Source organism: Panthera pardus, unplaced genomic scaffold (assembly GCF_024362965.1).
Source record: "Panthera pardus isolate Hobbes unplaced genomic scaffold, ASM2436296v1 HiC_scaffold_24, whole genome shotgun sequence".
Classification (NCBI taxonomy): domain Eukaryota; kingdom Metazoa; phylum Chordata; class Mammalia; order Carnivora; family Felidae; genus Panthera; species Panthera pardus.
Window position 1 is genome coordinate 128,689,212 of NW_026526810.1, and position 20,685 is coordinate 128,709,896.

Here is a 20,685-nt window from a genome sequence, read left to right on the forward strand (position 1 = left end):
GCCCAACCCGCACAGGGGAGCCCCTCCCAGCCGAGACTGCAACCGGAAGCCCACGTCAGCCCAGCTGCATTGACCCGCAGACCCACAGCATGAGAATAAGTGCTGAGTTGGGGTGCTTCGTGACACAGCATCCTTGGGGCTCCAGCTAACCGATGCCCAAGGGTATCCAAGTGGCCGAGAACCAGATGTAAGGATGCCGGACTTCCCACGTGTTTGGGAGGCCGTTCAGATTAAGATCCTAATACAACACCACTGTCTACCCAACAGAATGGCCCGCATGGAAAAGATGTGCAATAGCGGGGGGTGGGGGGTGGGGGGTGGGGGGTGGGCGCGGGGCACGTGAAGCGACCGGATCACCCACCACCGTTGGTAGGAGTATCAGATGGTAAAAAGCCCTTTGGAAAATTGATGGCATTTGCCAAAGCTGAGCAGACGCATCCGGTGACCCCCAAATTCCAGTCCCAGCTCTGGGGTCAAAAGAACCATGTACGTGTATTCACCATAAAACAAGCCCCAAAATATTCATAGCAGTGCCATTCGTAAGAAAACTGAGTGGAAACTACCTAAGTGTCTCTGAACATTTGAATGGGTTGAGTGTTGAATGGGTGACCGCGTTGGGGTGTGTTCGCGTGATGCACCAACAAGATAGACAAACCACCACTCCACACAATGGGACGATTCTTACAAAGCATAGAGAGCAAGAGAAGTCGGATCATAAAGAGCATCTATCCATGACTCGTTTATACAAAGTGCCAGCACAGGAAGACTAAACTGTGGTGACAGGAGTCACGACGGTGACCTTTGGTGGTTACTAGCTGGGAGGACATATGGGCCAGACTTCTGGGGAGCCAACCACACCGTATTTCTTTTTTTTTTTTTTTTTATTTTAAAGTTTATTTATTTTTGACAGAGAGACAGAAAGAGAGACAGAGACAGAGCATGAGCAGAGGAGGGGCAGAGAGAGCGGGAGACACAGCATCCGAAGCAGGCTCCAGGCTCCGAGCTGTCAGCACAGAGCCCGACGCGGGGCTCGAACTCACAGACCGCGAGATCATGACCTGAGCCAAAGTCGGACGCTCAACCGACTGAGCCACCCAGGCACCCCCGGTATTTCTTGAGCTAAGTGGTAACATGGTTGGTCGGTTCTCTTTGCGAGGAACCTGTTCAAGCGTGATCTTTATTTACACACCTCTGTGAGCACATCATACTGCAATAACACATCTACTTAAAAAGTAGGGGTGCCTGGCTGGCTCTAGTCAGTCCAGAACACGCGACTCTGGATCTCAGGGTCGTGAGTTCAAGCCCCATGTTGGGCATGGAGCCTATTGGAAAGGGATAATAACAATTTTAAAAAAGAATAAAAAAGTAAAATCATTAAAAAGTATACAAACTAGGTTTTAAAGAGTATGGTGCTTGGGACCCCCTGTCTCAGACCAATGAAGTCAGAATCTCTGGGAGTGTGGCCCAGGGATGACACCTCTATTGAAAAGCTCCACAGGTGACTGGAAACCACCACTTAGGAGAAAAACTGAAGAATAAAGAATAAAGCAGGAGGGGTGCCTGGATGGCTCAGTCGGTTGAGCGGCCGACTTCGGCTCAGGTCATGATCTCACGGCTCATGAGTTCGAGCCCCACATCGGGCTCTGTGCTGACGGCTCAGAGCCTGGAGCCTGTTTCGGATTCTGTGTCTCCTTCTCTCTGACCCTCCCCCGTTCATGCTCTGTCTCTCTCTGTCTCAAAAATAAATAAACATTTAAAAAATTAAAAAAAAATACCCTGATATTGATAGATACCCTTCTAATTCTGGTAACAGCCCTGAGGGTCACAACGACTGCTCCATCCGGCACTAGCAAAGTTATTATTAAGCAGGTCTGGGCTTTTCAAGCACAGCTAGAGGAGGCTGCAGGTCTGAAGACAGCAGGTTCGCGAGCGAGCGGCACACAGGCATTTGGGAACAATGACTCTGTGCCCTGCCTCAGTCTCGCTGGTTATCACTCGCCTCTGTCTGCCTCTCTCCACCCGTCCTGGCTGGCTCAGGCCTGGATCTCCTCCTGCCTGCCTCGGCAGTGGCCTTCACGGCGGTGTCCCAGCCCCACCCACCCACCGTCCCCTCTGAGGACCCACACCCCAGACCTCACCAAGTCCCTCCTCTACCTGCACCTGTTGCCCGGGACTTCCAGCCCTTTGAATCCATTTCTTACTCTCCCTGCACCCATGCCCCCAGCACACCTGACCTTCCAGGTAAGGCGAAGACGCACCTTTCCCCCAACCCACCTGCGGCTCCCACCCCAGCGCCCTTGCTTGGGCTGTGCCGACTCATCTTCCTCCTTTCTGCACTCCTCAGGATCCCTTCTCACTCCTCAAGGCCCAGATCGAGTGTGCCTCTTCTTCCAGGATGCCTGCCTAGTTTCTTCCAAGAAGTATTCTGCTGCTACAACTTCTCCCTCTGGGCTGTGGTCAGTAGTTCACGTGTGGACCTGACCTTGGGTCCCCTTCCCGAGGCCATGGGAAGAGAATGCCTGATTAAAGTTTACTGTACCCTCATGACCGCCTACCCAACAGCCAGTTCCCCCATCTCCTCTGACAGCAGAACAACAGACAACAGAGCAGTGCCCGAGCAGAACTCTTCAGACAACAGAGTGCCCTTTCCCATGGATGAATCATGATTATTCCAAGCCAGTTGGAATGATCTCACCCCCTTGGCCAGTGACTCGTTTAGGGTGGATCTATAGCCTAGCTTTGTCCAAAGACACATAAAGAAAATTCTGCTGGGGCCTCCTAGAAAGAACTTCATCTTCCTAATAAAAGAGACAGCAGTGGGGAAAATAACTCCTCACCCACACCCCTGCTTTGTGTTTGGAGGACTTGATGCTTGGAGCAGCGGCAACCATCTTGTAACCATGAGGGGAAAAGTGCCGGTACCATGAGTTTGACAGAGTGAACGTTGTTAGGTCTTCTGGGTCCTTCATGATATTGTTGACCTCCTGAACCAATGCTGGTCTGCCCTCTCTGGCTTGATAGGTAGAGACTGAAGATCCTTCTGCTTTAAGCAAATGTTAGTTGGGCTTTTTTTTTATGCAGTCAAAATCATCTTAAAGTATGGTTCTCAGGTCTGGCCAAGAGTCTTGAAAACATGCCAAGGCCCTGGTCTCACCCGAGATGGATGGACTCAAAGCCTCCAGGGCTGGGGCCCAAGCACTGCAATGTTCCAGGCTTCCCTAACGATTGTAGTGCGTAGCCAGGGCTGAGAACCCTTTTCTCGATCAACATGTCAGGTGGCCATGCTGGTTTTCCACACTCGAGGAGGGGAAGGGGCATCGTGACCTCAGAATCATTTTGTGCCTGATGTTTGGGATGTTGATTTTTTGTAGCAGCATCAACATTAGTTTTGTGTATCGTAAAAATAGCCAAAGACGGGGAATCAAGAGATTTAGGTTCACATAACAACTGACTGTGAGCACCTCTCTTCCTCTCTCTGGCCTTCGATTTTTCCACCTGTTAAATATCAGGATGGCCTAGAGCGCGTCCTCTGATCCTCTGGTCCCCACAGGGGCGCTGTGCAACCAGGTGGGTCCCCAGCCCAGCTGACCCAGGCGCCCTGCTTCCCTGTGCCTGAGGTCTGGGTGGGCCCAGCTCACCTTCGGGAGGGTGGGGAATGGGCTCTGCCCAGTGAGAGGTGACCCCCTTGGCTGCCCCAGGGCCAGGGTCAGGCTTCGACCCACCCCGACCTGGCACAAGGCAGGAATCAGCGCATGTGGTGCTACACTGACCGGAAGGGCTGGTGCCCAGCGCCTGGCCTGGCATCGTTGTGCCCCCATCTGAGGGCATCTGCTCCAGGCCAGGTTGACAAGGGGGAAGACACTGGAGAGAGACAGAGACCTGGGTTATAGTAGCCATGTTGATACTAGAGTGCTGTATGACCTTGGCCAAGTCCCTGCCCCTCTCTGGGCCTCAGTTTCCCATTGCAAACAGAGAGTTTTGGGTTTCCAAGTGCTGTTCTGGTTCTTTAGCCTCTACAACTCAGTGAGACATTTGGTTTGTGTTTGTGCTATTAACCCCCAAACTCCCTGTCCCCAAGGGTCCCCTATGGCCACCTTAACAGGTCTACCATATGCAAAGAGCTTAGCGTTAGTCATGAGGAAATAAGGAACCCGGTGGTAGGGGAAGGGTCTCAGATCCGGATGTCAGAAGCCCCAGGTCTAGTTTCAATTTGCAACTTACTAGCTGTGTGACCTTCTTTAAATCACTTCCCCTTGCTGGGCCTTAGTTCCTTTATCAGTAACAATGGGAATGAGACCACCCACTTCACCACGTTCTAGAAGCCGATGCCTGTGCGGGGGCAGTGTCTGGGTAGGAGGCCCAGCAAGCAGTCGACAGGACCCCCTCCCCCAGCCATTGGCCCTGCAGCCTGGCATGAGCTGATCAGAGGCGTAAGGACAGCACCCAGCTCCTGGGCCCCTTTCCTGACCAGACGCTTGTGGGAGGAGCCAGGTAAGCATGACCTGGACCTGTCAGTCTCCTACAGCCAATTCCAGACTCCCTCCCCAACAGGTGTGGCCCAGACCCTCCCCAACAGGTCTGGTGGCACCCAGAGACTTGTCAGTTATTTCATGGCATTGTCCTGACAACAGCTCTAGAAAGCAGGAACGTCTTCCCTCGGCTTGATGTTAATTCTTCTATACCTCCACTCCTGAAAGGACTTGAGGCCCCTGTGTGGTTGCTCCCATTTTACAGATGAGGCCGTTGAGGTTCAGGAAGGGGAAGGAAAAGGTTCACACAAGGAAGGACAGATAGCTGGAAAGCTGGGATTTGGAGCTCCGGTGTTCCAGGAACGCCATCCAAGTAACCAGCACGCGCATCGGCTCGGACCAGGCGGGGGTAACACTGCCATCTTCATCCAGCCAGGATGCCTGACCTACACCGGGGCAGGGAGCCCGCATCAGGCCCTGGACCTACCCAGAGGAAGGTGCACACAGACAGGCGAGGTAGACAATGGCCTTGAAGGGACCCCGGGGGAGAGGGTCTCAGCCCCGGAGAGCTTCAGGAGGGGACTCTGCAGCCCTGGGCCTAAGCAGTTACAGGCCCGGGATGCCTGCCAGGGACACTGGGAGGAGGAGGTGGGGGTGGGGGGTGGAGGCGGCTGGCGCTGCTCGGTCTCAGCGGCAGGGGCAGTTATAAAGCAGCCTGTGGGGTCAGCTTGACCAGATTCAAGTCACAGCCTTGCCAGTGATTAGCTGTGTGATCCCTTAGAATCCCAAGCTCTCTGTCCATAAAACGGACTTAATAAGAGTGCCTATGTCATGTCAGAGAGAGGGACACTGATCCTGGGAGATGCCCTGTCCCTCTTCTGGCCTCAGTTTCCTTTCTCTGCATGCTGCCTAGCTTGATTTCTGAGGCTTCTGCCCAGGGCTGGGCCACCTTCTAGGCCTGAGTCCTGGAGAGAGAGGCCAGCCGTCCCTAGGGACCTTTTGGGAGGCTGGTTGGGATAACAAATAGCCCTTTCCCAGAGAAAGCAGGAGGCAGGTGGTTTTACCCGGGGAAACGAGGGGCCTGCAGAGGGAGGGGAGTTCAAGGGCAGCCAGTCCAAGACCAGCATGGAAAGGAGAGACCAGAGCCACCCCTGGGGCCTCCGGGGGCCCCTCTCTTGCCCCCTTTGCAGCACCCCAAACATTGGCTCCAGTGGAGCTCTCTCTCCAGGTGGCATCTGTAAAATGGGACAACAGCGACTCTGAAGGTTCCTTGACTTAGCACAAGCAAAGCACTCTGAGCAGCACCCGGCCCATCCATAGTCAGTGTTCCTCTAAGCTGGGCCTCAGTTTCTCCATCTGTGAAATGGGCACACAGACGTGGGCCCTTGCAGGGCTGTGCTGAGGATGAAACAATAGCATTTACGAAGTGGTCCTTCTTGCCCTCAGTCCCTTCCCTCCCACAGATCCCAGCTTGCTGCCAGCCAGGGGCTGCCTGGGCAGTGGCTCCGGAGCGGAGGGTAGGGTCCCAGGGCTGTTGGGAGCTGCGGTGAGAGGAGTGGCTCCGCCGGTGTCTTATCGGAAAACTGGTGATGGGGGCATGGTTGGGAGGGCATGGGCCAAGGAGGGGAACTGGCAGCCATCATCCAGCACCCCAGGCTGCCTCTCAACCAGGGACCGGGGTCAGGAGTATGAACGGGGCAAGCCACTTCCAGATGTGAGGCTGTTCATAGACAGAACCCTGCTCATCCACCTTCCCGGCCCTTCCCTGCCTGTCACATGGCCAGTCGTCCTTCCAGATGCCGTTCAAGCATCTCTTCCACCAGGAAGCCTCCCTGATCTGATGTCTGAGGCATCCAGCGCTGCCTCCATTGCTCTAATGGCCTGCTCTGGGCCTATCTTCCCATAGAATCCAGAAACTTCCAAATTGCATGACTCTATCACATTCGTGTCATGACCCCAGGACGTAACCCAAGGCCAGATGCACAGTAGATGTTTATTAAATGCTGGATGAATGAATGAATGAGTCAAACCTTGGAAGCAGAGCTGTTGTCAAGATCACTGCACCGGCAGGTGGTGCAGCCACGGGTGTCCCACTGCCCGGGTTCAGCCCTGGCCCTGCCACCTATTGGCTGTGCGATGGGGAGCAGGTTACTTCCCCCACCCCGGGGACCTCACTCGGCCCATCTGTAAAATGGAGATAATCAGAGCATACAGCCCCTGGAAGCGTCATCAGATGAAATGAGGTAACGTGTATACATGCGGAGAATAGCACTTGGCACGCAGCCAGTGGCCCAGGAAAATCGTCTAATGTCATTCAATGGCTCCCAAGATGCTGTGATTCTCTGCTCTGACTCATCCCTGCTGGGACGACGTTCCCTTGGACCTCGTTCCCAGTTGGCAGTTTCCAAGGAGGCGCCTTCTGAGGGGCTTGGATTCTCCTACACCGTCCTCCATTTAAAAAGAGCGACAGCAACAGCGAGCCAGCCTTCTCTTGACAGCTGTGGTCGGGAGGTAAAGCTGTGGCTGTGGCTGTGGCCGCCGACTGGGTGGCTGGGTCAGTGATGGGGTCAGCACCCAGGCTGGATTCTGTCCCCTCATTGCAAATCCTCTGCTCCCCAGGGTCCCTCCTGCCCCCTCCGCCCTTCCTGCTCGCGTCACCCGCTGTCCTAGGAGCTTCGGGAAGGAGTCACAACCTGTTCCACTCTCCTCTCGGTCGCGGGTTTGAATTTATATACGAGGCGACAGCCTACAAATGACAGGTGTGGCATAATATTCCTCGGTGTCCGCAAGCGTCTCTCAGGTGTGAGAGGGGCGTGCTCACCATTCGGTTTAGCTCGTACACAGCACACTGTCGCGTACATCTGTCACTGCAGATAGCAACGTGTGTTTGCGAAACCACCCCCTAATGCCTTCCCCTGCAGTTAATTTATGGTCTCACACACGTTGTGAGTTTGAGCCGCCTGATAAATCTGTGATAAGACTATTGTTGTTCCCATTCTACAGATGAGGAAACAGAGGCACATCAGGGAGAAACTGACAAGGAAGAGACGAAAGCCTGCAGCATCGGACTTGACCGTTGTCCTCCCCCCATGTAGCCGACAGCAGCATCCCTCTGTTCTGTGGGTTTGAGGAAAGGCCGGAGTCACACTGAAGGCCGCATGTATGTAATCAGAAGGTCTATGTGTATATGTGTACATGGGGATACGTGCACATCTATCTTACAAGCGTATACGGTATATGTAATACATAATCTACCCATCTGCCAATTGCAAAAGTTTCAGTTTCTTGCAAAGATCACATGAGCCTCTGCCCGAGGCAATCCTGACGGCCCGGGGCCATGCGAGGAAGCGGGGACTTGGCCCCCAGGGTCTTTGACCCCACTCCATGCAAAGCCCAGTAAGTTTCTGTCAAAACTTCTCTCTCCGATCTGCCATTCCGTCAGGCTGTAGAGGGTTCTAGAAAATTCAGATACACTTCTAGCTTGAGGGCTCATGGCTGTAAATCATTCAAATGTTCTCTCCCCTTCCTGGGTCCTACTGCTTGAAAACCTAAATCATAAAGGGAGCTGGTATTTGTGGTCCACTGCACCATCTGACCTTCTCAGTACCTGGTGGGGTGGGGTAGCGCTCTTCCCATAGTGCAGAAGGGAAGACTGAGGCCTGGGTCGCAATTGGCCCAGTGGGTTGAGAACTGGCCTCCCTGCCCTTCTTTTTCATAGGACCCTCTGACAATGAGTATTCAGGACATCGGCCAGGGGTCACTTACTCTGCAAGTTTCTGCCGGGGGGTGAGCCAGCCCTGAGGAGATGGGGAGTGGAATCCAGGCCACTTTGCTTGGGGCCCCAGGAGGGGCTCAGGTCAAAGCCCTAGGGTAGGTTTCTGCAGTGGGGCAGTGTTGACAGGCCTCTGGCTGCTGGCTCTCTGGGCCTCACAGCTGCTGGGGACTCTGAGCCTTTTGTCCAGACTCTTAAAGATTCTAAGAAGTCCCTCCCAGCTCTGCTAACCCCCGACCCTTTGATGCAGTTTACAAGCCCCTGGCTTCCCTCAGGCCAGGACTTTTAGGCTTCCAAGGTTGGGCCAGAATTGCTGGAAGTTACCAAGGGGAACTGCTGGGGGGGGGGGGGGGCAGGTCTCCCCCACCCCCACCATACAGGCTCTCTCCCCATTGTAAGGAGGGGAAGCTGAGGCTGAGATAGGGGTGGGCACTGGCCCAAGGTCACCCAGGTAGGAGGTGATGACCGGAGATTTGAACCCGTCCAAAGCTGGCTCTGTTCCCGCTCAGCCATGCCACCCGGCTCTGCCCATCCGATGGGCCAGGGAGACCAGGGCCCCGTCTGGTCTGGAGGTGAGCGCCCTTTGCTGACCTCACTCTGCGTGGATCTCTGACAACCAGTCTTGGGGGTTTATTTATTTATCGGTGTACATTGAGGAAGCCACCCAAAGCAGGAGGAAAGAGGGTGAGGAGAGAGAGAAGTAGGAAAAACAATGGAAAAAAATTTTTTTTGTTTGTGGGTGGAAAACCATCTGTTTTCCAAGGAAAAGCATTAATTCCACACAGACCCAAAGGTCCACAATCTGAGGCAGCGCCGTGAGCACCAGCTTAGAGGAGCATCAACGAAGGCCAGGTTTCCATTTTATTTCTTTGGGCCCCAAACTTGAACCTCCGGGCCCTTCAGTCACCTTTGCCTCAGTCTCCCAGAAGGAAGGCTCTTCCCTCACCTGCTGGCCCTGCAGGGGGCTGGCCCTAGCCCCCTCCGCACGTCTCCTGACCCATCTTCCTGTCCCTCTCCTACTGCAGCCAGACCCACCAGTGGGGCTCAGCTGCAAACAGGTCTGGGTGCTGGATTCCAGGCCCCAACCCAGTTTCTGCCCAGGATTTGGCAAATGCAGGCCCTGCCATCTGTGCCGGCAGCCTGGGGGGCGGGGGAGGGGGCCTTCCCGTCCAGGTCCGAGACTCCAACAGCCATCGCCCCTGCCCTTCTGCAACCCAAGTGCTGCCTTGCCCAGCCTGGTCCTGGGCAGCAGGAGAACATAAGCCCTCACCTTGGCCCCGGGGGGGCCGGGGGCTCTGGAAACCCTAGCTCCAGTCTGCACATTGGGAAGGCTCAGCGGGGCAGGAGGGCCCTCCCAGACCCCCTCCTCACCTGGATCCAACCGCAGTACTGCCTGGAAATCTTTGAATCAGGGTCTCACCAAAGTCTTTCTCCTTTCTGTTTTTCGCTCCCCACCCCCACTGCCTTTATTGAAATCTTTTTCTTCTTCTCTCTGTTTGCCTGCTTTTCCTCTCCTTTTTCTACCCCTCTCCTTTGTGTCCCTTTCTTTAAAAAATCAGGCAAGTTAGGAGCCAATTATATTCCTGGGCATTAATTAGTCCAAAAGAAGGTGCTAAGGATAAAAGGTAAAAATACAAACCAGTCCTGAGACCGGCCACCTCCTCTGGGCAGCCTGACCCTCTGTAGCTCAGAAATGGAAGGACATTGGGCGGGTCCAGAGATATTTTTGTGACTCCTTCGGGAGAACTCTCTTGGATCTAGCCTGTCCACAATATACAGGGACCTTATGATGCCTTGACTGTGCCAGGGGCGGGTCTGTTTACCGCGGCGCTGGGCCCCAGGGAGGCCGTGGCTTTGAATGTGAACCCTGGAGGCCAAGAGGCCAGGGTTTGATCCCGAACTTAACACCTCCTAGCTGTCTGGCCCCAGGCAAGACCCTTAACCTCTCAGAACCTCAGTTTCCACATCTGGAAAATGGGAGTCATGATCACCTCTAACTCAGGATGCCCTTGAGAAGCGTCAATAAGAGAAATCACTTCAAGCACTGGGCCAGTGCCTGGCTCCCAGGAGGTGTCTGATGAATTGCTCGCGGATATTGATTGCCATGTTATTCGTCGTAAGGTCACGGGAGTGGGGGCAGTGGAGGACCCGGGGCACTCAGGGCCTGACCTGTTTGTGCAAGAATGGATGATGCAAACGAGAACAGCGCCAGGTGGGGGCCACCGCCAGCTCCCGGAGGAGGCCGAGCTGTAAACAGGCCTGCCACCAGCTGTCGGGACCCATCCAACTGTTTTGGAAGTGACTGGGGCATCTGCCTGGGGCTGCCTCACCCCTGCTCTACCCCAGGCCTCAGATGCCGAGGGCAGGGGCCGTGGCTGCTCTTCTGGCCCCAGCTGGCTCTTCCCCGGGGCCCCAGGAGCTCTCTCCACCCCTGCCTTACTTACACCCCAGCTTTCCCTTATGGGCGGAGAGTCCTGCTACCCTCTGCAGGGGGGTGGCCCCTGCCCTGCCTGCTGTCTCCGTCATTTACCTGTCTTCCCTAAGGAGCGCTGCCCCTCTTCTTCCTCATTCCCCTCCATTCCCCTGGCTTCCCAAGGAGCTGCCTAAAGTCAGATCGCACCTGAACCCCCTTTGCTCCAACGCAATCAGCAAACGTGCCATCTTCCCGCCAGGCCGGGGGTATCTGCATCTCCCTCTGGCTTCCCTCCCCACCACGCCAGTGTTGCCCACTTCTTGAGCCTTTGTTGTAGCCGCTTGGCAATTCCCGACACCCCAGACCCACCCTGACTTGTCTGCCTTTGCCCCAGCTGCCCCTCCACCTGGAAGTCCCTCGCCCTGTCCTTCTGCCTGGTGACATCCATCCAGCCATCTTCTCAAAAGCTGTCCCCTCCCTGCATATGTCCTTGTGCACACACACACACACACACACACGAGGCACTCTAGCGTCTCTGCATTCCCTCAGCGCTCTGTTAAATCTCACAAAGCATTTCTCATTCTCTACATGGTGTCAGTCTCTGTTTGCAGACTGGATTTCCTCCCGTAAGCCCCGAGCAGCTTGGAGACACAGCTCACCGCACCGGGCTGCTATCAGCCCACAAAACTGTGCACACAGAGGCACGCCATGGACGTACGTGACACTGATGCCCCCATGCATAAAAATAGCTATCTATTCACCTGACCTGAAAGCCTTTCTGAAAGTCACTTGTCCCCCCCCCCGGATACTGCCCAAGGCCTACGGAACCCACAATAGCAACACCGATAACCCCATTTCATTTCCACGTCCAGAAGTGCACCGCAGAGTGAGACTGTGAGTGAGCGTCCCCCAGAAGAATGCGTACGTGTGTGCACACAGCTGATTCCACGTCCCCCAGGTCCAAAGTGAAAGTCACCAGCATGCTTTGTGACACAAGAGACTAGAGACAGGGACGCAGGCAAGGGGTCTGATGATAAGAATCGCAACCAAGCAGCGCAGTGGTTAAGTCCCAGCCAAGCAACCTTCCCTGAGGTCTGTGTAAGAACGTTGAAAGCATGCATTACCTGTTAGGCTCTGAAACAGGGGCCCAATTCGGGGGAACTAAAAAGGGTTTTCTTGAGAGTGCCTTAATTCAGAACATCCTCCCTGAGTTTTCCTCCTGCCCTGGCCCTGAGCTTTTGGCCGCTCTGCCCAGGCAGTCCTGAAGCACTTTCCTTTGAAGCAGGGAGTTTATTTCGGGCCCACCGCATGACCAGTGATGGCAAGCCAAACTATAAGATGTTGTGCATCTCGGATTTCCTGTTTGAAGATTGCACCGGGGGAGGCTGCCATGCCGCCTTCGGTTCCTCCACGGCAGCGCGTCAATTACGGACCTCGCGGCAGAGAGCATCTCCGAGCGCTGGCCCTCACGTGACGTCGTCGTTTGTGATCCTTGACATGGAGGCCATATATGGGTATGTTTCTGGAACTCCCCAGGACGGAGAGAGAGAGAGAGAGAGAGAGAAGGGGAAAGAGGGTGGGGAACGGGAGCGAGCAGGGGGAAATAAAAGAGACAGAGCCGGGGACACTGGGGGGCGTGAGAAGGGAGGCAAGTGCAGAGATGATGGAGAAGAAGGAAGAGGTGAAGGGGGGAGAGGATAAGGCATAAGTGAGAGAAGAAAAGAAAGAAGAAGACATAATTGGGGAAAGCGGGGAAGCAAAGGGAGAGGGACACTGAGATAATCAGGGGATGGAACGGAGCCAGGAGGGACTTGACAGAAGGGGGAGGAGAGGGGGAGGGGAGGGGGGGAGACAGGGAGGCTGGGAAGAGGGGGAGGAGAAGGGCGGATAAAGGGAAGGCAGGGAGGCAGAAGATGGACGGAACGAGAGCAAGGGAAACGAGGGAGGAAGAAGGGGGTTTGGGTTTGGGGTAAGGGGCCTGGGCAGACGAGGCAGAGCATGCCACAGGGGCAGGGTGGTTCAGGGATCCAGCTGTGGGGGGCCGGGACGCCGTGGGGTGCGGCTGGGCTGCAGAGGGTAGGGGAGCAAACAAGCAAGCATGTGGACAAGCCCCAGCAGGCACACAGCGGAGGGAAGCCTTCCTCCAGGGCCAGGGAAGAGGGCCCCTGTTTCTGGGATAGACCCAATGGCACAAGATGTCAGCATCATCAGGTGGCAAGGACAACACCCACGGCCACGTGCACTGAGCGTCCGGGATGCTCCTGGCACGTTGCCAGACGCTTCCATCCCCACAGGCTGGCGTGGGGGAGGGGGCTGGAAACGTCACTTGGTCCATTCTGAATACTCTTCTGAATTTCAATTTCGAAGGCGCTTTCGCCTCGGAGGATTTTGGGTTTCCGACCCCGTAGCATGATTTCTTAATGCGGGGCGAAGGGCCAGCCAGGCACCCCTCCACTAACAAATGACGTCATCCTGCTGTGCCCACACAACCTTCCTAGCAGGTGCTATGTCGCAGATGAGGAAACTGAGGCCCAGAGAGGTTGGGGGACTTGTCCATAACCCCACAGCGTACAAGTGGTGGTTTACATCTGAACCAGAACTTTCTGACGCAAAAGGCAGTGCTTTTAGCCACAGCCCCACCCGCCATGTAACAGGGGATCCGAATGTTGGGGCCAAACAAAAAACCCCACCCACAAGGCTCCGAAAGGAAACTGGTGGACATTTGCTTTTTTTAACCTTGGACCTTACTCATCCTGGCTGGGAGCATTGACACTGCAGTAAAGGTCCGCAAAGCCCAAGACAAAGACAGGCCGGCCTGTCCGTTGACATCACGGGTTGGTCACGTCCAGAACGAACGGGCCGGGCTAAGTCAGCAGTTCCTGCCTGAAGCCGCACAGTAGAACCCTATGGAACGTACCTGTGCCTGACTCTTCCCCCGGAGATTCTTCTTGAATGCATGTGAGCGGAGGGCCGAACAGCACTGACTTTTTTTTTTTTAATGTTTTATTAATTTTTGAGACCGAGAGAGACAGAGCACGAGCGCTGACTTTTTAAAACTTTTTATTAACGTATCATACACACAAAAAGCACACAGGTGCACAGCTCCACCGAACTTTGCAAACAGAGGACACTCAGCATCTGCATCGAAGGGAGGATCTTAGCAGCCCTCCCCCACTTTTGCACCCCTCTTTGCCCCCGTCTCTACACCACCACCCACCTCCTCCTGCCAAGGAGGGGTGACCACTCCCCTGACCTCTAACAGTAAAGGTTGTTTTGAATGTCCTCCGAACGGCCTCATCCCTGTGTCTTCTTCCCGTGTGGTGCGAGATTCGTCCACGTGACGGGTGTCCCTTCCCACGGCCGTGCGGTATCCTGAGCTGCCGGCTTCTCTGTTCCACTGGTGGTGGACTTCTGGGGAGTTTGGGACAATGATGGACAGGATAGCTCGAACATTCCAGCACACGTCTTTTGGTGCGTGCGTGTCCGCATTTCTGTTGGGCGTGCACCTCAGATGGGAGTCGCTGGGCCCCGGGGTGGGCATGTGTTCAACTTTAGTAAAGCGACCAGTTTTCCCAAGTTGTCATACCAGTGACAAATCCCCATTCCTGTCAGCCACGTAGAAGAATCCCGGTTGCAGGGCACCTGGGTGGCTCAGTCGGTTAAGCGTCCGACTTCGGCTCGGGTCTTGATCTCGCGGTCCGTGAGTTCGAGCCCCGCGTCGGGCTGTGTGCTGACAGCTCGGAGCCTGGAGCCTGCTTCAGATTCCGTGTCTCCCTCTCTCTCTGCCCCTCCCCCACTCACACACTCTCTCTCTCTCTCTCTCTCTCTCTCTCTCAAAAATAAAAGGAATTCAAAAGCAAGAATCCCAGGTGTGCTAGCTTTTCTCATATTAGCCATTCTGATAGGTTTCAGCGGTATCTTGTTGCAGGTTTAATTGGCATGTCCCGGATGACAAACGACATCGAGCGTCAGAGAATCCCTGGCCTCAGTGATCTCTGGAACCCTTCCAGGGCCTCCACCTTTGTATAAGACCCCAGAGGTGGTCCTGTGGAACAGTCCCCCAGGGAGCATTTTCATGGAGACGTGGGTAACAGAGGGACCGATAGATGCTGAGGCAGAAAGCAAACAACTGGTCGACCTGCAGGGAGGCAGGAGGAAGGACGTGACCACCAAGGAAAAGCCCCAAGGCTCACACTTGGCACCAGGGAGGTTCTATTTTCTGATCCTAAATAGAACCTTCCCTCCCTCCCTCTCTAGTCCCTCATCCCGCTTCATTTTTTTCTATAACACTTATCACCCCCCTTACCAATTATGTATTTATATCGTTTGTTTATTGCCTACGTCTCCCGCCTAGAACAGTCTTTCTGTTCCCTGCTGCGTGTCAGTGCCTACAACAGTGCCTGGGACATAGTAAGTGCTCACTAAGTAACTGTCGAATGTATGTGCTACCAGGCAAGCCACACAGCTCCCAGGTCAGACCTGGGGAGGTCTGTAGCCTCGTCTGTCTGCCTCAGCCTGACCCTTGGCCACCCGCCCACCCCCACACGCACAGCCACACACACCACACCTGGCTTCTCCCTTCCAGACTTCCCTTCTTGTTTATTTTAGTCTCAATTCCCATAATTAAACATGTGTGTGGGGCGCCTGGGTGGCGCAGTCGGTTAAGCGTCCGACTTCAGCCAGGTCACGATCTCGCGGTCTGTGAGTTCGAGCCCCGCGTCAGGCTCTGGGCTGATGGCTCGGAGCCTGGAGCCTGTTTCCGGTTCTGTGTCTCCCTCTCTCTCTGCCCCTCCCCCGTTCATGCTCTGTCTCTCTCTGTCCCAAAAATAAATAAAAAATGTTGAAAAAAAAAACAAAAACAAAAAACAAAAAAAAAAAAAAAACATGTGTGTGTGCATGCGCGTATATGATGCAGGGGCAGTTCATAGAGCCCCACACCTAGCAGGGCCCAGAGAGGATGCCAAGAGCAGCACCTTTTCCTAGGATAGCGATGCCTCTTCCAGGAAGGAGAGAAAAAGGGGGAGAGTGGAGGTAGGAAGAGCCAGCTAAGCGGAGAGGAGGGAGCTGGGATGTGGGTCAGTGCCGAGTCCTGAGAGGCTCTGACCCAGCACTGGAATATCACCCTCTAAAATAAGCACCCCTGCGGGCTTGGTGTCCTGGCCCCCGGCCCTGGCTGCCTCTTGATAGCAGTTTATTTTGGTTTCAAGAGATGAAGAACAGAGAAGAGTCTGATCCTTACCCTGGATGGGAGGTAGGGGGCAGACAGAGGGCACATGGTAGGGGGTTTAGGTGGCCAAGTCCTGAGAGGGAGGAAGACGCATCCATGGAAGGGAAGGGGGGGACTGAAGAGAAGACAGAGCCAAATCCCCAACTCTCTTCCTTTCTTTAAAGTGGGCACCGTGTCCTCTGGTGTGCGGCCAACAGTACTTTCCTCTGGAACAATCCGGAACCCCTCAGCTCGGGGGTGGGGGCATGGCAAACTCCAGGGAGAGAAGACAGAAAATCTTCTCATTTCTAGAGCACAGAGTCGGGACATAGCCCTCACCCTTCAGACGGGACAAAGGGGCAGGACGGCTTCACGTTCTATCAATACCCTACATGTGGGGGCAACACCCACAGGATGAGGGCCCCTAGGGACAGGCAAGGGGCTGTCTGGTCCAGCCCTGTTCTCTCCAATGCCCCCCACATGTATGTAAGGGGACGAACTGTGGGCTCTTACAAGGGTTTCCATCAAAACGAGCAAATCTGGGGGCGCCCGGGGGGCTCAATCAGTTGAGTGTCCGACTTTGGCTCAGGTCATGATCTCGAGGTTCGTGAGTTCCAGCCCCGCATCGGGCTCTGTGCTGACGGCTCAGAGCCTGGAGCCTGCTTCCGATTCTGTGTCTCTCTCTCTCCACTCCTCCCCTGTTCATGCTCTCTCTCCCTCTCTCTCTCAAAGAAAAAACATTAAAAAAAAATTTTTTTTTTAAATAAGCAAAACTGAGGTACAAGCTCAATCATGGGACGTGATGCTCTTGAAGCCGGTTGGGGCCTTCCAGAGCCGTAACTGACCCTTCAGACAAGAGTGGCCAGGGCAGACCAATAAGACAGAAAGAAACGGCAGAGCCACTAGCCTCCCTGCTCCCCACAAACTGCTGACTGTCCTCGGCTGGCAGAGTGAGCTACCCCTGCCCAGGGGTACAGAGTGAGGCCATCTGGCGTCCCTCCTGGCTCTCATCTGTTGGGGAAAGACCCATGTGCAGGCGAGATCCTGGTGTCCAGGACCATCTGCCTGAGGGTTCCGACTTTCTCCAGGGAACGTCTTGCCCCCGGAGGGTGTCCTGGGCCCGGTGGGGACATGGCTGGGACATGCTTGGCTAGTCCTGTGCAGATGGCGTCTTCCTTGTTGGGAGATGCCACCCACATGCAATCCCAGTTGGCACCGTGTCGTCTTATTTCCAGCATGGGCTCCGGCGTCTGATAATCCCGGCCTGTTCCTCACTTGCAGCGGGACCCTGGCCGTCGCCCCGCACCTCACTGACTCTGTCTCATCTTCTGAGACATGAGCCATCTTCCCAGGGCTGCTAGGGGGTTAGATGGGATCCCAGGGCTGAAAGAGACCACCCAGGGCTCAGCACTCAGGAGACAGTCATCCTTGGGACTTCTTCCTCCCCACCCGGGAGGGAGGAAGGTGCATCTATAGAAAGGGAAGGAGGGGATCACCTGCCACCTGCAGGGAGGTGGCAGGAGGGGAAGGCATCTCCCAGGGGTCAGGCAAGCTCAGGTGGCCGGTGGGGCTTCGGCTGGTCCATTCTGGAGGCTGCTGACACGATCAGCTGGTCAGGTCACTTGACTTACCATGCCTGGGTCACCCTTTAAAACTCAGAAACAAAGCTAAACCCAACTTAGCTGCTGGGAACATGTTTTCCATGCACATAAATGTGTCCATGGCAGGCCTGGGAGCTTTCTATTGCCTCTTGGTAGGAGAGAAAGGCCTCTCGCAACAAGACCACCATGTAGACCCTCCCACCCATCTTTCCTTCCCAGGGATGAGCCCCTGGTTGTGCCGGATGCTGGACAGACTGCTGGGTGCAGCATCTCCTGGCTGGCCCCTCACCATCTATGCAGAGCGAGGGCCACGTTGCGGCCCATCCCCCCATCACTGCGGTGACAAGGAGAAGGCAGATACCTCTCGCATGCACTCCCTGGTCCCGCCAGTGTGGACGCGGAGCTCACAGGGAGCACGGTGGCTGCCCCAGGCGTGCAGCTGTTACCAATTTGGCAGGCGAAGGGCAGTGGACCGCTCCCAGCCTTCGGCTTTCACCTCGGCCTTGCTCCTTGGAGAATCCAAAGTGGCCGGTTGAGGTGACATCACAGAGGTGTCAGCCAGCCCCGCCGCTCTGGGGAGGGCCCCGGGCTTGCCCTGATGAGGAGGGCCTGGGTTCTGGGTGTGATGGGGCAGGGCCGGGGGCAGACCTGGCATCCCGTTGCACGGTGAACTCCGCGACGGTGACACGTCCTCCCACTAGCCCGTGTCCCACACAGAACTGAGAGAAAAGAATGTTGGAACTGGAAGGCGCTAGGAGTTCATCCGCCCCAGCACCCTTTTTCTGAGGGAAGGGAAACCGAGCTGGACAGCGAGAGGAGTTGTCAAGGCTTTGCAGAGGCCACAGCTTCCAGAAACTCCTTCCCTGCTTCTCTGCAGCTCCCTCCCAAGCTTACGGTGTGATCTTAGCGGCTGATCGTCACATCGTGCTGCAGACCCTACCACCCAAGTCGTTGGGCAAAGTGGCAGGAATCCCACCACACAGGAAGACGGGCTGGACTTCCTCATGAGCACATTTACGATGCCTGTTACCCCTGCAGACTCCCAGAGATGCTCCGGTGGGGAGGGTGTAGTTTACAATAGACCACAAGCCCCACTGAGCAGCCGGAGGCTTCAAGTATAGGCAGTTTGGGTGTCAATGTCAATGTCATTGTGCCTCATTGTTCCCCCTCCCGAAGGTCAGGTTGGGGCCACTTCCTACAGAGCCCAGTGGCTAAAAGTCCAGACTCTGGAGTCACCAGCCAGCTCCACCGCCACTTGCTAGCTGGGTGACCTTGGACAGCTCACTTTACCTCTCTGAGCCTTGGCTTCCTGATATATAAAATTGAAAGAAAAATGATAGTACCCGTAGCTGATAAGAAAATGTATTTATCTTCCTTAGAATAAAGCCTTATAAATGTTGGTGGTTTTTATTAGCTTAAACTTCCTGATAGAGACGGAGGGGATGGGGGTTGGCTGGAAACAGTGGTTCTTAACTGAGGACAATTTCCTCCCAGGCGACGTTTGACAATTCCTGGAGACATTTTTGGTGGCCACAACTGAAGGGGGTTGCTACTGGCATCTAGCGGGTAGAGGGCAGGGATGCTTCTAAACATCCTACAAAGCACAGAACAGCCTCCCCAGTATGGAATTCACCGTCCAATGTCCACAGTGCTGTGGTGGAGAAAAGCCTGGCTTGCCGTGGGAAAAGGGCCAGTGTGAATAGAATGAGGTCTGCACTGAGTGGATGAGGGGAAGGGGCAGGGGTCTCTCCTTCGCTCCTTGGGGGGCGGCTTTGGATTTCAGGAATAGCTGCCATCAGGAGGGCCGGGTGTTCGGATTTCAAATGCCCTTGACTATTATAGGCATGGCTCATTGAATGTGCTCATAAACCAGCCCTGAAGGTCACTGCAGAGGGAAACGCAGTCAGGTTCGAGCAGGGAAAAAAGAACGGCCTTGGTGATCATTATGCAGTTTGGGGTTTCTCCATTTAGCAAGAAAGGGGGGACCCTAGGTGGGTCTCAGCCCTGCCGCGGCCAGGCTCCTACCGGCGGCCGGTGCCTGTGGACACGTGCACACAAGCACACTATGCACAAAGAGCTCACACTCTTCAAGTGAAGACAAGAGGTGCATTTGATCCACAAGCTGGCACGACAGTTGGCGAATGAGCTAGTCTTATAAAAATATTAAATCAGTGTTGAAGTCTCTTGTTTTCTAAAAATACGGCTCTCCATGTCTTTCTCGGTGCGTGTGTGTGTGCACAGGTGGGGTGAAAGGCAGCTGACACATTGACAAGAGCTCGGACCTAGCCACCAGGGTGCTGGGTCTCGGCCCCTCTGGAAAGTTCTATGTGACTCTAGACAAATCGTTCCCCTCTCTGGGGCCCTAAATGGAGAAAAGGCACTGTTCGGAATACAGGGCCCTCCGAACCCTGAGTGTGAAACCAGAACGAGCAGTTATAAGTCAGTGCGTTCGTGTGTCTTCGTTCTCTGAGATCAAGAATTCTACGCGTAAATCAGTAGAACTGGAATTCAAATCAAGCCTACCTACGTATTTTCAAAACAGAAATTAAAAAATGGGGTACGGATGATTTTGCAAGAGTCTGTGAATCGTGGGATTGGGCCCCTCATCACACGTAATTTCAAAAATAATGGCTGCTGGCCAGAACTCAATGTGCACAAGGCTCTCTCACATGTGCACACCCACGGTCTTGTACGTGCCCCACGGGGGCTGGCCCCCCGGAAGCCCCCGGGGACCCCTGGCACGAGCTTGACACAGGGAAGAAGGGCGTGTGATGTCTCACACCGTCCTGGGAGAAAGATGTGACCGTCTCCTTTTCACAGCTGAGGAAGTAGATCAGAGACTTTGAGATACATGTCCAAGTTCAGTTAGTACAGGGTTTGGATTTTTAAGATTCCTTTCTCTTTCTCTGTTCTTCCTCTTTCTCCCTTACTTCCCAGTTTTCCGGGGGCCACAGCCGACAGCCAGCAGCGGCTGTAAACTGCACTGTCATAGCTCCTGGCCTGGTCCCCGAGGAGCATGTGACCCGGGCACGCACCCACGCCTGCCACAGCCAGAGTTCTGCTCAGGGGGTGGACGCCGGGCCCGCTGCAAGGTCCTGCCAGCCTCCGGGCTCCCGGGATGGGAGCCGACTTTTCTGTTGCCTCAGGGCCTGTTTTGTAGCCCCTTCTGGCCGGCCAGCTGGTCCCTCAGTCCTTGCCGTCCCCTCAGGGGCCCCGGGCCTGTG

General features: G+C 55.0%; 2 long non-coding RNA genes across 2 annotated transcripts; both read left to right on the forward strand.

Annotated features, from left to right (window-relative positions):
- Positions 1-4,238: 4,238 nt before the first annotated feature.
- Positions 4,239-7,735, forward strand: LOC109274499 (uncharacterized). The gene is made up of 2 exons (XR_002083641.2): positions 4,239-4,491; positions 7,473-7,735. It is a non-coding gene; the product is annotated as an uncharacterized LOC109274499 (long non-coding RNA).
- A 4,330-nt stretch (positions 7,736-12,065) lies between these two features.
- LOC128773060 (uncharacterized) lies at positions 12,066-18,860 on the forward strand. Its single transcript, XR_008417309.1, has 2 exons — positions 12,066-12,168; positions 17,681-18,860. It is a non-coding gene; the product is annotated as an uncharacterized LOC128773060 (long non-coding RNA).
- The last annotated feature ends 1,825 nt before the right edge of the window (positions 18,861-20,685 follow it).